Genomic DNA, 15,576 nt, shown 5'->3' on the forward strand with positions numbered 1-15,576 from the left:
GCCAGAGCTCTTTGGTCACCCAGAGAAACTCTTTGAGCTTCTGGGATGAACAGAACCAAGCACTGCTGCAGCTCGTCACAAGCCATGACCAACAAGTGCAAAATTCCAGCTCATTCACAGTCACAAATATGCTGAGTGGAAAGGGACACACAAGGTTCATCACCCAAGTGCTGGTCACACCTTGTGCCCAAGAACATTGTTCAAACGTTGCTTGAACTGTGTCACAGACACTATAAACCCACGCACTCTCCAGGCTCTGACACACCTAGAAAACCCAACAACTTCTACAGCTGCAGCACTGAACACACCAAGGGAATGCTGAGGGTGGGCTCAAAGCAAGCAGGGACTTGACCAAGCAAAAATATGCCAAAAAGTCTGACAGAACCATCAGCACTCCACTTCTCCAAGACGTTTTGGAAGCCTAAATAATTTCACCTGTGATTCTATCTGAACAAAAAAGAAACTCTAAATATATTAAAAAATCGGAAGTACCACCAATACCTGAAAAGCAGAGAATAAGCCTCCTTAGCTGTTCAAAATACACAATCACCTCTGGAAACAGTTTACTTTGAAATTTAAAAAGTAGACAGAAAGTGTCGTGGAATGCAGAATAATTATTTTCAAATACCAAATCTGCATATTCAACATGTATGTGAAAACTATTCTGTTTCCACAATAGAACTAGATCTGTTGTTCACATGATAGAAAGTAAGCCTGGCTTCATTGTAATGGGTTTATTTTAGCTCCTGTTGTTTCTGCTACTACTGTTACAGCAATGCAAGCATTTAGCTCCACTACCATCACAGAGATGCAAACATTGACAAAGAGTGAGATCGGAAGGACTCAGGATTTCTGCAAAGTCATTTACCATAAGATTCACCCAGAGCACTGCAGGCACAGGCTGATCAACCAAAAATAACCCACCATGGCAGCCAGGGAGGTTCTGCAGCTCGGCTCACACACCAGGCACACACCCCCTGGTGCCAGCAGATGAGAGGGGATGCCAGGGAAGAGAAGGAGAAGGACAAGAGAATGGAAACCACTCACTGGCACGATGCCAGCAGGGCTGGGATTTGTCTGGCCCCAAGATTTTCATGAGGAATATTAATTAATTGGAAACATATTTTAGAAAGCAAGACGGGCAGCTTTTTAAAAGCATTATATTCTCAATCTTGTGTATATATAAATCATATCTGATACTTCCAAAGAGATATATTTTTTTTTTAAGTCACTAATGCAAGTCATAGAATAGACAACACTTTTCACTTTAATGTAAACTAAGTGTTTCATCACAAACATGAGGCCAGAGAAACCCATTTTCCCAGTGTAAGAATAAATGTTCCCTCTACATTTCTGAATCACAGATGAGAGAAAAGAACAAAGAAAATCTAAATATCACTGTACTTTAGAATTAAAATATTTCTGCATATTCATGCTACTGTTTTTCTCTAATCAACACAGCAAAGTAATTTTTATTTTGTACATCAAAATCTCTTTAAAGAGTACTTAAATGGAAGCTCTTGCAAGAATACTATGTCTAGAAATCAGGGTAGCTGGAAAAGAACTGTTTAATTACACCAATGACAGGGAATAAAGCAAGAAGAGTGAACAACATCACACGAGTGGGCTTGAGCCCTAAATTCCAGCTTCATACCAGGCTGGAATTTAGACTTCACACACATCAACAGTACTTAGAGAATATATATTACAAAGCTGTGTTCTAAAAGCTGTGCTCAGCAATGTTTAACCAGCAATTTTCACTTGATATGCACTGTGAGAAATACCAAATGTTCCAAGTGTCTGCCCCGGACATCCTAATTATGAATTGCTGTGTGATATTGGCAATAACAGCATCTTTACAAAGCCTTGAGCCATTCCCGTCCCTGCAGGGCTGCACCCTGCCACCACGGGTGCCCCTTGCAGAGCACAAAGTGCTTTCCCCACTGCGGGGCACAAAGGCACAGCAGCAGGAGCCTCTCCCAGCAGCCTGGGCACTGCGAGCTCTGCCTTCCATCAGCCCCAAGGGCCGAGCTGCCAATCCACAGAGAGCCCTGCAGCAGCCTGTCCACCCTTCCACCTGCAGGGAATCCACTGTCACAGCTAATGGCATGTGGGTGGCTGCTGCAAAGCCAGGAATTAAACCAGAGCTCTTATGGCTAAATTTGCCTGAATGCGAAAATGTTGTTTAAATCGTGTGGGGGAAAGGATTTAACACTCAGTGATTTTCATAACCAGCACGTGATTAAAGAGCTAAAGCAAAAACATTTAAGTGGAAAGCCTCTTGCAAAAAAATACAATTAAAGGCGTAAAATGAAAGCCTTGAGATTGCTTGCTCTTAAGATGTTTGTGATGGGTATCTGCTTACTCTCCATTCCGAGCTGTACATACACTAAACAATGAGCTTGCTTGTAATAATTATCAGTACTTAATGGTATCTAAACTTCTTAATCCAATTTTACCCAAACAAATCCAATAATTACTCCATATGCTTTTTTGATGATTACAATCTCGGGAATCCCAACTGCATAAAAAAAGTGTTACGAGCAATTGTAGGTGGATTTTATTAATATAATGAATAGGATCAGTCTAACAGATTTCAATTACAACAATAGCTTTTAAGTACATTTCTATGACATAAGGAAAGAACATGCATAAATGAAAGAAACTGGTTAAGCCACATAATACTGATTTATGGCAGCTTTTTCCTTTCATTCACCTCATTAACATTTCTCTGTATTTCAGAATCCCCCACTCCAGCACTATAAAACTTGCATTTCTAAAGCCTCTGAGGACCAGACATTCCAGAAGAGAAACAGTTAAACCCAGAAATGCATTCTTGGCTGCTACTGTGACAGGATTTATTTACAGCTTCTATTAAACACAGCAGCTCCATTACAAAGTGCTGGATGTGAGGAGAATTTTTGATTATACAATGCCAATGCCTCACTGCGTTAAACATATCATGCCAGTGTATTATTTTTTTCCTTCAGCAATTCGTTCAGGTCATTGTTTGATGGGTTTATGAATTCATTACAGGAAACAGATGGATCCCATAATTCAGAGCTATTCTCCCAGCCAATCATATGGGCAATTTTTTTCCTCATCTTGCTCCCCCCTCCAAATCAACCTTAATGAAGCCACTTCCTCCACGGCCAGTTCCCTGCACACACACACACTGCAGCACATCCACTGCTGGTTCAAGCTCCCTCCAAACACCAAAGGCTTTCCAAAGAGAGCTGAGCAGGAGCACAGTCCCACAGCCACCCCCTCCGAGGTCACACAGAGCGCCAGCAACTTACCCAAGTCGGGTGAAGACAGTCACAAAACACAGCACTGGAGTGGGCAAAACCACAGGTCCTCATTAGTGAGAAACCCATTTTTATTTGCTCGCAGAAGTCTGTTGCAGGAAAAAATTCTTGCCCCCCCCAATCTACTTTCAAAGGCTGAATTTTCATTTAGCAAATTACCTCCTTTGTCTCCTAATGCTGGGATTTGCTATCCACAGTGACATCTGCTGGCAACAGCAAAGGTGCTCAGAACTATTGCATAAAACCCACTTCTAGTGTTTTTACACATAAAATGCCAAATTTTCTGCCTGGATCGTCTCTTCCCCCAAAATCATAAACTGCTGGGGATAAAAATCCTGCAGTATAATGCCAAGATAATCCCAAAATTTATAATGGCTTTAATAATGTAACCAGAAACTGCTGTTTGACATCAAAGCCCACATTGAGTGATAAAAGTAAAAATACACGTGTTATTGTGCCCTTAGAACTTTGTCACCATTTATTTAAAGAAATGCCTTGACTTTGGGCCAATTCATGATGATATCATTTATCTAATACCCAGAACAAATAAAGTCTTTTCCTGATTTAACTTCATTTCCCCCCTTGCAGCTGACCATGGTGCAGTTTCTTCTGCTTCCTCTTCCAGACGTTTCCTCTCCACTTTCTTCTCTTGTCTTTTACAACATTTCCTTCCTTAGTCTTTCACCACCCCAGCTCTAAAATCTCATCTATAATCCACTTCTCCTGACAGACTTCCCACTTCTACCAACTCGGACCTTCTACACTGAACTTGATTTTTTTTTTTTTTTTTGGCCAGACAACTTGAAGTCAGAGTAGGAATTAACAGGGAGCTCCAAAGTTCACAGAAAACTTCTAAGTCAGTTATTAGGATTTCTCAACAATAGAAGGTCTTACCTTCTTAACTTCTGGCTTTATGCAAAGGTATGAAATAGAGAAGCACTGAGGACTTCATTCCCCACCTCCACTTTGACTCTAAAGCAATGCAGCCACAAATCCAGCTGACCCCTGGCTCCTACCCAGACACTCCTTTGTTCCTCCCTCCCCTCAGACCCAGTCATTCACCCCAGTTCAAACAAGTTCTGTCTGTTTGCTCACATTTCCCACCCGTGTCCCACCAGCCAAACCTTGCTCTATAGATCTTAACTATGTAATGGCTGCTGAAATGACATTCTTACTTGATATTGTCATAAGCAAAGTGGGGAAATGTGAGCAAAATGTAAAATTGGTTGAAATGTTCTCTGGGAGAATCAATGGCTTGCTGTCAAAACAGAATATGTTTCAGAAGAGATTCCACAGGGACTTGATCCAAGCCTACGCTGTTCAATATTTCGTTAACAGCTGGATGATGGACTAGAGAATATCCTTATTAAATCTGCAAATGACACCAAGATGGGAGAAGGAAGATGGGGGTGGTCAGATCACTGTGTGACAGGATCAGAGCTCAGCAGTGAGGAACTGGAGAAGCAATGTGACAAAACTACTACAATTCAATAAGGAAAGTCACGTCATTAGGCAGGAGGAATTAAATACAGAACAGCAAACAACTCGCCCCACAGCAGTTCTGCAGAAAAAGAAGCAATGTTTTAGCAGATCACAAAGCAAAGAGGAGGAAAAGACAATCAAGAAGATTGTAAAAAGCCAAGTGGTGGAATGGGATAAACACCCAGCCACCCATCTACTTGAGCCTGGCATCACAAAGCCTTCCCTGTCTGGACCCACAGCTGAGCATCTCTCTCCCAGATGGAGCTGGACCACCTGAAAAGGGCACAAAGGAAATGGAAATCTGGAAAAGGGAACTACCACAGCACACAGAGGTAATGAAGGAAACAATCTACAAGGCACTGTGTACACAAAGAAAAAATACAAAGAAAGAGGATGAAATAATTTCCTCCACCCCACAGTGAATAAGACAAGACCTGCTGGGTTTAAATGGCGGTCAGGGAGATTTAAACTTACATTTCCAACAATAAAGATGATTAAGGATTATCTGCAGACATGATACAGGTTTGGTGATCTTGTCTCAGGGCAAGAGGATGGAATAAATGACCTCTCAAGACCCTTTAGAGCACATTTTCTACTGCTCTACATGTAAAACAGAGCTCCAAATCCATCTTACTCAGTTCTCCCACTTCCCTCAGCCATGACAAAGAAATCCTTTTTCTCTCAGGTTGTTAGTCACAGCAGTCCCCCCAGCTTCTGCTGCCTTTTAAATAAGTTTCAGATGTAGCCTTTCTTCACCAGCCCTGCTTACAGATCCTCTCCATTTTGTTCTTGATTAATGTAAATTTGAAATTGAATCAATCCTGAGTGACATTTTATCCCTTCACCACCATGGTGAATCCCCTGTGTAAGCCCAGCACAGCCCACCCTGAGGCAGAACTTCTGTGCAGCAAAGGGTCAGAGCCCAACTCTATTCACAAACTGAACTTTTTTCCTAAGAGATGGAGAAGTTCCTAACAAAAACATAGATTCTTAAGTACTTCAGAGCTCACTCACAAAATTTTGTTTCCCTTTCTGGAACAGCATCTACATTTTTTTCTTTCAGATCTGTCAGCAGAGAGGGTGACAAATACTTCTCTTGACAGAAAGATACAAAACCTGTTTGGGGTGACTCAACATGTATTTTTAAGGTTTTTTTCAATCTTATTCTACATTATTCAGGTTGGTGTCACATGCAGCAATCTTGTGAAGAATACTTATACTTTTAAGAGTTTTAATATTTTCCTCACTGCTTTCCTCCGTTAGCACTGATTATAATTTTAATTTTAAATTCACAATTAATTAGCTGTGCCATTAAAAATGGTACAGCTAATTAGGTTGATAGGTTGTCATCAACAATAGATTGATAATCCAAAGCAAATATGATGCTCTCCCACTGCAAGCCAAACTCTCTCATGTTTATTGAAAGCTCTGAGTGCACACACATGGGGTTTGCCATCAGCTAATTGATGAGCAGAAATTGGACTGTACACACCAGGCCTCAAACTCGGCACCCAAGCTAGGAACCAGGTCTGTGGGCAATGGAACAGTTAAATTCACAGAGCAGCATTCCTGCAGGACTGAACTGATAACAGATGGTAACTTTCAAGACTTAGCAATTCATCTGTTTCCTTTCAAGCGAGAGCTCTCCGATGGGCAGGCACTGGGAACTGGAACACCAGTATTAATCATGTACATCTCTGTGCACACAGACCTGCCCAAATGCTACCCCTTGGAAAACAACAGATAAATAAAGAAATGGATTCACCTGACTAGAAGCTGCTCTCTGTCCTGAAGCCTCTGACATCTCAGCACAAAGCCCTGTGTGCTTTATTTCCTTTAACACATCATCACACACTTAACTCGGAATTCAGACTCCTGCAAACCCAATTGCCACCTCCAGAGCAGGGCAATACACTGGCCTTAGAAAGAGAACTTGGCTATTCTAAAGGAAAATAATGAAGCTATTGGAAGTTTTTAATCACTCGTATTAATAATGTTAAGAAACAACAGCATTAACAACTGTCTGAAAAGGACAGGAGAGAGATAAGAGTCATTGCTGAGATGAATTTACTGGTGCAGGAAATTACTACTGTAAAATTTAAGTGAGAGGGCAGCTCAGAATTAAGAGAGGGATTCTCAGCAAGCGGTTAGAAATGCTGCAGAATATTTTCAGGTTTTATAAGACTTTCCTATAGAGTGTTCAGAACTCTTCTCAGAGAATTCACATCTCGTATTCCTTCCCAGAGTATTCAGGAACATCTGAACTCCACCAACTAATTGTATAAAGACCCACTAGGGAAACACAGCAAGTTCTATCCCACTAACAGGACATGAGAGCATCACAAACACAATTCCAACAATTCAGGAACACAGCAAAGGATGTCAGGAGCCAGCCACGGGCATGTTCTCCCCCGTTCACCTCCATCTCACCCTCCAAACCCTCCTCAGGCAAGGTTCCCTCAGCAGGAACTACACAACAAAAGAGCCAGAGAAGACAGGAAACAGCTTAAAGTTAAATTACACAAAACCAACACTATCATCACCACAAGTGCCAGTGGGAAAATTCAAGCATATAATAACAGATTAAATAACTTCATACAGAGCCACAGAAGAAGCCTGGGCAGACCTGGGAGTGAAAGGAGAAGCTTGAGAAGTAAATCCTTCAATTTTAAACTGACTCTGTGCATTTAATCTCATTAGAAAATGTTTTACACAGTTTTCATATGCAAAAGAATTTTTAAAAAACAAATTTACAAATGGCACAGCCATCACACCAGACGTGTTCTTCCTCCTTTCCACAGACCACTTCCAGGCACAGAGTGAGCAGTAAGTATTTCTTCTTTACAGCAGAAACCCAATCGTTAAACCTCACACACAAACAGATAAATATACAAATTCCCAGTAAACAGTGCATTCCTAAGAAATTGAAAATGAGGATAGCCTCAGTATCCACTGATTTACTGGATCCAAGAGCCTGAAATTTCCTTCACCTTGAACAGTGATGGATCTATAGGTACAGCCCATCTCCAGCTGGGGTTTGGAGAGTAAATCCCAGTGTAAATGCTTCCAGTTTTACACAGCTGTGGTTGGGTACTGCAGAGATATTCCATATCCCCATCATTTCTATCTGGGCTTGCCTCTACAGAAACCAGTCAGTGCTGGCACACAGTGCACAGATCCCATCACACTTGGAATATGTGCTGTACCCACGGTCTGTCCATGCAGGGTGGATGTTCCAGGGTGTCCCAGGGCACAGTCAGTGCCCTCATCCCACCCAAGACAAATGGAAATACTAAGCACTCATGCTACAGCACAACCTCTTTTTCCACTTTGACATTTGAGCTGCAAAAAAGGGAAGGATTCTCTGGCTCTTTTCTGGAATGCCTGGAAATTGTCAGTGTGTATTTATGGATCAATATCTTAATGGATAGAGAGATCAATGTGTGCAGGCAGCCTGTGTGATTTTGTGTGCCCAAAATCAGCGTCCAGGGAGCCCCAGGCCTGGAGAGTGTGGACACACCCTGGGCCAACAGCCCAGACACATCACATCACTACACACAGGCACATTTTTCTCCTGGGAACCAGAAATACAGCTCCTCCAGGTATTTCATTTCTGTTTTGGGGAAGCAGGCTGCAGTGCTATTTAATTCCTTTCAGACATGCCCATGGAAGCACGCTGTGACTGCCTGCAGATGACAGGGCTGCTGCTCAGATGGGAAGTGTAATGCTGCCTGACACTGCCTGTGCTGCTGGAATCATGGACTGGGCACACATGTCACACTGACTAAAGGCCTGTGCAAACACAAAGCCTCAGCCCTCCTGTCATGGACATTTATGGAACCAAATGAATATTTTATGTGCGACACGAAAATAGCAACGATTTTGTGAGCAACCAGTAACAGGCCTCTGTAATTTTGGCATAACCCCTCCTGTTCACATTCTATCTCAAAAGAAGACTTAATATGTTTATACTACAGCTCTAAAGATAGTGTAGAGTTATCTGAGCTATCATTTTAAATCAGTCAGCAGGAAAAGCTGAAGCAGAGCCAACAGAGTGTCCAGCATGGACCAGCTTCCCCCAGCCCCGGGCAGTGTGGATTCATTCCAAGTTTCAGGTAGCATCACCCTGAGAAATTGAGCATGGAGCCAACTCAATGAAAGGTAAACCTGAAATATTTTGGCCTTAGATGTAAAAATCTTGTGTCCTTATTAGGATAACTGAAGACGTGTTCATTTATGTTTCACAAAATTATTTTGAAAACTTGCTTTGAGCAAGTAGGTCTTTAACATACAGAACCCACAGAGACATTGTTATCACTTTAGGGGACTGTACTAATAAAATTTCACAGATTTCCTATCATAAAAAACATGTTTGGGGTTCTATATCCTTCTTTGGATGCAGTTTCTAGCATTTGAAAGACATGAAAATGTCATTCTTGCCTTCAGAAAGGAGCAGCTGAGAATTTGAAGCCCAAAATGAAGACTGATCCCTTATTCAGTTAAACCCAATTAAATTAAAGTCGTGCTCTAGAGATAAAACAAACGAGTGTTTAAGTATGCATACAGATCTGCAGTGGGGAGGAGGAAGAAAATACACTGAACTAAAAATTGTATTTCAGAGTTTTTAATACTTCCTTTTAAACCTAAGCATAACATTTCACATGCAATAGTGTTTTTCTGAATGAGGTTCCCAATGCTGGCCTCTTTCCTGGAAGGTTTTTGTTTGGAACTCTGAGTTCATCTACCTGACAGTCAAACCTGGAGAGTCAGAAGCAAACTCTTCATTTCTGATTCAACATCGAATCTGAAGCAAACTCTTCATTAATTCAGTTTAAGCTGAACAGATTTTTTATGTCTCCAGTACCATCGTGCATTAATATGAAAAACAGGATTTAAATTATTCAGAAACGTGAAGAAAGCAGTTCCAGCATTTACAGACCTTCTCCTATTCAGGTTCTTCAGGGAAATCTCCTAAAGAAAAGCAGACTAAAACCTGATGGGGACTGAGCAGTCATTTCCCTGCAGATAAGGTGGAGCCAAAGAAAAGCCAAAGTGAGTTCATTTGCTGAGCACAGTCTGCAGGACACCCCTTCAGTGAGCCCAGGGAAGCTCTTCCTGAGATTCCAGCACCACTCTGAGCAGGAAGGACAAAGCCAGAGCATCCATCCCATGTTTGCAGTGGGGTTGTTGTCCCAGTGACAGCCCTGGGCTGTCACCATAGCAACTTTCACCAAGAACTCACAATGCACCCAAACGAACTCCCAGCTAAATTAACTTATTGCATGTCACCAGTGAGAAATGACTGTTCAGAGGTAATTTTCTGTACTAATATGTAATAGAGTTAACTCTCTAAATTGAATTAAATTAATTAAATGCCACTCCCAGTAAATCAGATTCTATTACATGAATGTTAAAAGAAATTAAAGATGTTTTAATAAAGATTACTAATAATAACTTAATATTATTACTTCATTTTAATTCAAAAATTCTGCTCAGTTTATTTTAGACACATGTCTTCTCCTCACTAGGAAGGAATACCTAATTACTGCACATGCAGTACACACAGTTATTCCATAGAAATGGGCTTAGACTTAGCTAAAAGAAGTAACACCAGCATTTTAAGAAGAAATACAGCTTGGTTTAATAAGTGACATCCTAAGATTCTTCCTCCCCTCACACTATGGGTAAATTGTACACTTCCAATGAGTGTGTTCAGTTACCAGAGAGTGAGTTTCATTTCTGCTTTTTGTAGAAAACAATGAAAACATCTTGCAGAAGAAGCCAATTTCAAACAAAGAGGAAAAAGAGGAAAACACCATGTCTGCCTAGGCAAGGTACAAAAATAACAACCCTCTAATGGCTTTGCAGATCTATCTAACAATGCACTATTAAGTTTGTTTTTTAAAGTAGATTCTTGCACTTTGAAGAACAGACAGCTGGGAGGCAAATCTATAATGCTCCCAGTTTCTCATGTAAATAAAAAGTTAAATTTGCCAGCTGATGGTGTTTGTGCTGTCCCCATAACCCTGACTTTAACTCATGACACACCAGGACACTGTGGGGGCTATTTAAATACTCACTTCTCAGAATTCTGAACCACGTAATTCAGCTTTATCCATTATTTAGTTTTCAGGAAGAAGCTGTGTTTGTGCTGAGAAGGCAGCTGGTGACAGCAGAGGGAGCACACGGAGCTGTCACATCTGCCACCGGCCACAGGGTGACAATGACGTCAGCCCCAGCACCAGCCCAGCTCAACACTCACAGGAAAGGCAGCACTGCCACTAAAAGAATATGGTAAATAAAGATTAAAACATTCCCTGAATCTCCAGCAAATGTGAGTTAAGGCTGTAACACCCCCATGGGGTAGAACAAGATGAGCTTTAACATCCCACCTACATCCCAGGTATCAGTAAAATGGGATTATGGACTTAGCTCTTCAATCTTACTATGCATCTAAGTTATTATCCACAGATTTTAAGTTAGAATTCTACTTTTTTTTTTAAGTCTTAGTAGCCGTAATAAGACACCAAATCACAAAGTCTTCCACAGATCTTTTCTGGGAAGGAATAGCTGAACAACTGAGGAGGCTAAAGACAATCTCTCACCTGATTTCCCACAGTGATCACTGGAAAAGATTAGAGATAACTATACAACAAAGGAAAAAAAAATGAAATTATTACTCTTGGAAACTGGCAGGAAGATATGGAAGCTGTAGCAAGACATGAATTATGATGGAGCCCGTGTCTGAAAGGTGGCACAGAACACATTATTTTCTTCCTATTTCATTCTGAAGACTTTCTCCTGATGAGAAAGGAAATGCTGGATGCTCACATGTACAGCTGGAAAGAACTGTCAGTGCAGGACAGGACAGCCTGACACCCCCAGCACCTGCAGGAAGGGCTCTCATGGTTTGGCAATCAAGCCTAAATAACTGCAGTGGAAACTTTGGGGAAATTAAAGCAAGGAATATATTTAAATGTATACTTCAGGGGACTACCTGCAGGGGAAAAATGGGTAGTGATTAAACAGGAGAAATGGGGAGTGACGAAGAAACTGCACATTATCAAATCGAGGTCTTTACAGAATAAGGTATCTGAAACTTGGGAGTTTCTCATGGCAAGCTAAATTTAGGGACAGAAAAGTGAGAGGAGAATTAGCATTGCTCTGAACAGCCTGGATTACAGAGCGAGGCAATGGGCTGAGCCTGAAAGGCACAGAAAATAAATCAGCCTTAGGTTTTACTTGCACACAGCAGCAGGTTACTGTTCAAAATTAACTCAAAGCTACTCAATAACCCTCCAGTCACAGCGTGCTGCCTTTGGCTGGGACAGAGTTAATTTTCTGACAGTAGCTGGTGTGGGGCTGTGGTTTGGATCTGTGCTGATAACCCAGGGTGTTTTCATTACTGCTGAGCCAAAGCCTGCTCTGCTCCTCCAGCCAGGAGGCTGGGGGGACACAGGGAGCTGGCAGGGGACACAGCCAGGACAGCTGACCCCAGCTGACACCAGGGAATACTCCACACCAGATGGTGTCATGATCTCCACACAAAGCTGGGGGAGAAGGAGAAAGATGGGGATGTTTGGAGTGATGGTGTTTGTCTTCCCCAGGCACTGCTCCCTGAGATGGAGCCCTGCTGTCAGGGATGGCTGAACACCTGCCTGCCATGGGAGGTGGGGAATCAACTCCCCACTTTGCTTTGCCTGTGTGTGACTTTTGCTTTACTTATTAAACTATTTTTATCTCAACCCACGAGTTTTCTCACTTTCACTCCTCCAATTCTCTCAGCATCCTGCCCGGGGGGAGTGAGCGAGGGGCTGAGCTCCTGCCTGGGGTTGAACCACAACATACAGATACTGCATTTAAAAAATAATTCTGCACTCACTGGAAGGACTTCCAAACAAGAAAAACATAAGTTACTACGGTTTGAAAAACAGCCTGAAAACAGTAGCACAAGGGAAAACTGGCCAGGCTGTCAAGGAAAAAACAGGAGACACAAAAAGGCCTCTGCAGTAGAAGGGAAGATCAGCTCTCCTGGGCCAAGCAGCCAGCAAAGAAGGGGCTTAAGTTATAGGAAAGACAGGCTGAATGGGAAGATGCCTTTCCAACAAAAATCAATACATCTTTCAAGAACATCTGTTGTTCCTGTCTGAGAGAGAGGAGAAGGTTAAATCTGAATCCCCTTTTGCTCCTCTAAAGGGATATACCTAGTCCTGTGATAGTAAGACCTCAAGGTGGCATTTCAATTTTCAACAGAGTTGAAGAATCATCAGTTCTCTAGGTTAGCAACTCATGTGCTTCAACACATTTAGGAGGCTGTCCAGCCTCCTGAAGATGAAAAGTCTGGCTGGCTCCACAAAAACTGATTAAAAAACGATAGCAACAGGAGCCAAATCAGAAATTATGCCTGAAACATTAAGAGCATCTTGGAAACAGGAGGACAGGTCTTCAGGAGACTGTGATAAAACAGAGAACAGTTGTTAACATGAGAAGAGGCCAGCAGGAGTCTGAGTCACAGCAAGTTCAGCTGCTCCCATTGGGCAAGCAATAATGACAGTGGGTGCCAGCCAGGAGCGTTGGAGGCGTTCGTGGGGCTGTTAAACACAGGTCCCACAGGACAGCTGAGCATGAGCCACTGCTGCCACCCCAGGATGCCTGCAGGGAAAATCACCTCCTCTCCAGATGCTAATGCACACTGCACTGCCTGAACCAGTTCAGGAAGAACCTGAAGGATCAGGTGCACGATGCACACCTGAGCAGAAGCTTCAGAGCATTTACCAGAATGTGAGCTGGCTAAACAGACATTTTAAGTAGTCCTGTAGGATTTCTAAAATATGGGCTACCACCTTTAACAACTCAGGAAAAACATTAAAATAATCTAGCAAAACACAGGGAAGCCAAGGGTTCTCAGAGTAGAGGAATGTCAACAGCAGATAGTCAACAAGAGAACACAAGGTCCCTCAGGCCACACGCTTCACACACAGTGTAAAAGAATCAAAAACACGTTTTCATTCCCTTCCTTTTCCCCAGATAACCCTCTCCAGCATTTGTATGGCAACTATTCCAGGAGCATGTACTAGTGTTACAGTTCAAAGTGGATTTCATCCTTCCAGAGGAAGGGATCAGGTAACCTTAGAAACCCGGCATGTATCTCAAAACAATCATTACCAAAGCGAGCTAATACATTTCCTGATGAACCTCTTCTCCAGCTCACAGTTTGCAGATCTTATCTACATTATATTTATATGCCTTACAAGCCTCCTCCAGGTAGCAAGATGATAATCTAATAATGGAAAGTGGTCAGCACACTGCAGATAAATCAAAGCTGATAGGTCATTTTTTCATGGGAAACTGTTAGCTGCCTTCTGCATGAAAACCTGCGTGAGCCAGGCCTCAAGACAGAGAAGAAACTGCCTTTGTGGATATGTTTCTTTAAAAGAAGAATAAAAGTGAACAAAAGACTTTAGTTCAGAAAGTAAAGGGAGAAGGAAGCAGCTGATGAACAGGTGAGCTGTGCTATAGTCACTTCCAAGGAAACAAATGGCAGACTCTGCTGGGTGGGGAGGAGATGTGGGATGGCTGCCTGCTGCTATCAGCAGATACTAAAGTGGCATCTTACAAAGGAAATACTGGGCCGTACATGCTCTGATGGAGAGCAAATATCAGACATCATTTTATTTATAATTGGAAAACAGTTCTTTTACAAGCAGACTGACAGAAGAATAGAGCATTTGCCAAAGCCTGAGCTGCTGCAATGCCAAAAGAGCAGCAGTTTGACCATTTCACAGCCCACATGCTCCACACGCTGCACTGGGGAACAGCAGCAGGGAGCAAAGCACTCACTGTGGGCAGATAAATACCTATAACCCAGCATGCAGTTTGATCATAACCAACACCATTACCGTTGTGCAGCTGGGTAAAAATTTATCTTCTAAAATATCCAGTTGTCAACAAGTATTGGCAACATTGTATTGGCAGTTTTGTTGCTGAGAAAGCAAACTGGGATTTATCTGAGAGCATTTCCCACCAAGGGGCACCCTGACAATTAGGTCTAGAGTAGAAAAGCCAAGCTGGTGTTACTCATTCTGTGATTACTCTCTCCTCAAAGGGTTTTCTTGGAGAGAAAATGTCCTAGGCTAGAAATGGCCAATGTAAATAGAAATCTGATGATGCACATGTTGTCCTGCTGCCTTCAAGCAGGACATCAACCCTTACAACAACCTAGAGCACTGGAAAAGTGCTTTTAACCAATTGTGTCTAGTGTTGGAAAGCTCCTATTTTTGTCTAATTCTAGAGCTAAATATTTACAGGTCAGGCTCTTGCCATCCTCAATCTGATAAACCCATATAATTCTAACTGTATTTCTATGATTCTATTTCTATTTCTCTTATACCTATTTCTATTATGAGAATTATGCCTAAATTTGCACAACAGCAAACTGCAACAGACCATCTCTAAGGAAAGTAAAAACTACCTGAGGAGAACTAGGAGTACCTATTTGAGCCCTTACCTACTTTTCCATTCCCAGATGAGCAATCTGCAAAGCTCACAAGGCAAGCACTGACATGGAAGCACCTCTGAGGGGGCAGCTGTCCTGTAAATCCAACTCAAGCTTGGAGTACATTAGGAAGAATATATTTCATGTTACTCTTTTAATTTCAAATAGCCCCAGAGTCATATATCTGTTTTTCTTTAAGAGATAAATGTTTTTCCCAAAAACCTGTATACTAATTGCTTTGGTGTGTTGTTGTCTGAAAAGAACATTTCTTTGAAAGCTGGGCAATCTGCA

At 42.0% G+C, this 15,576-nt stretch overlaps 1 protein-coding gene across 12 annotated transcripts in view; it reads right to left on the reverse strand.

Moving 5' to 3' along the window:
- TNRC6C (trinucleotide repeat containing adaptor 6C) overlaps positions 1 to 15,576 on the reverse strand; it is a 98,818-nt gene that overhangs the window by 55,915 nt on the left and 27,327 nt on the right. The gene's annotated exons all lie outside the window — the stretch shown is intronic.

Source organism: Sturnus vulgaris, chromosome 20 (genome assembly GCF_052056855.1).
Source record: "Sturnus vulgaris isolate bStuVul1 chromosome 20, bStuVul1.hap1, whole genome shotgun sequence".
NCBI classification, from domain to species: domain Eukaryota; kingdom Metazoa; phylum Chordata; class Aves; order Passeriformes; family Sturnidae; genus Sturnus; species Sturnus vulgaris.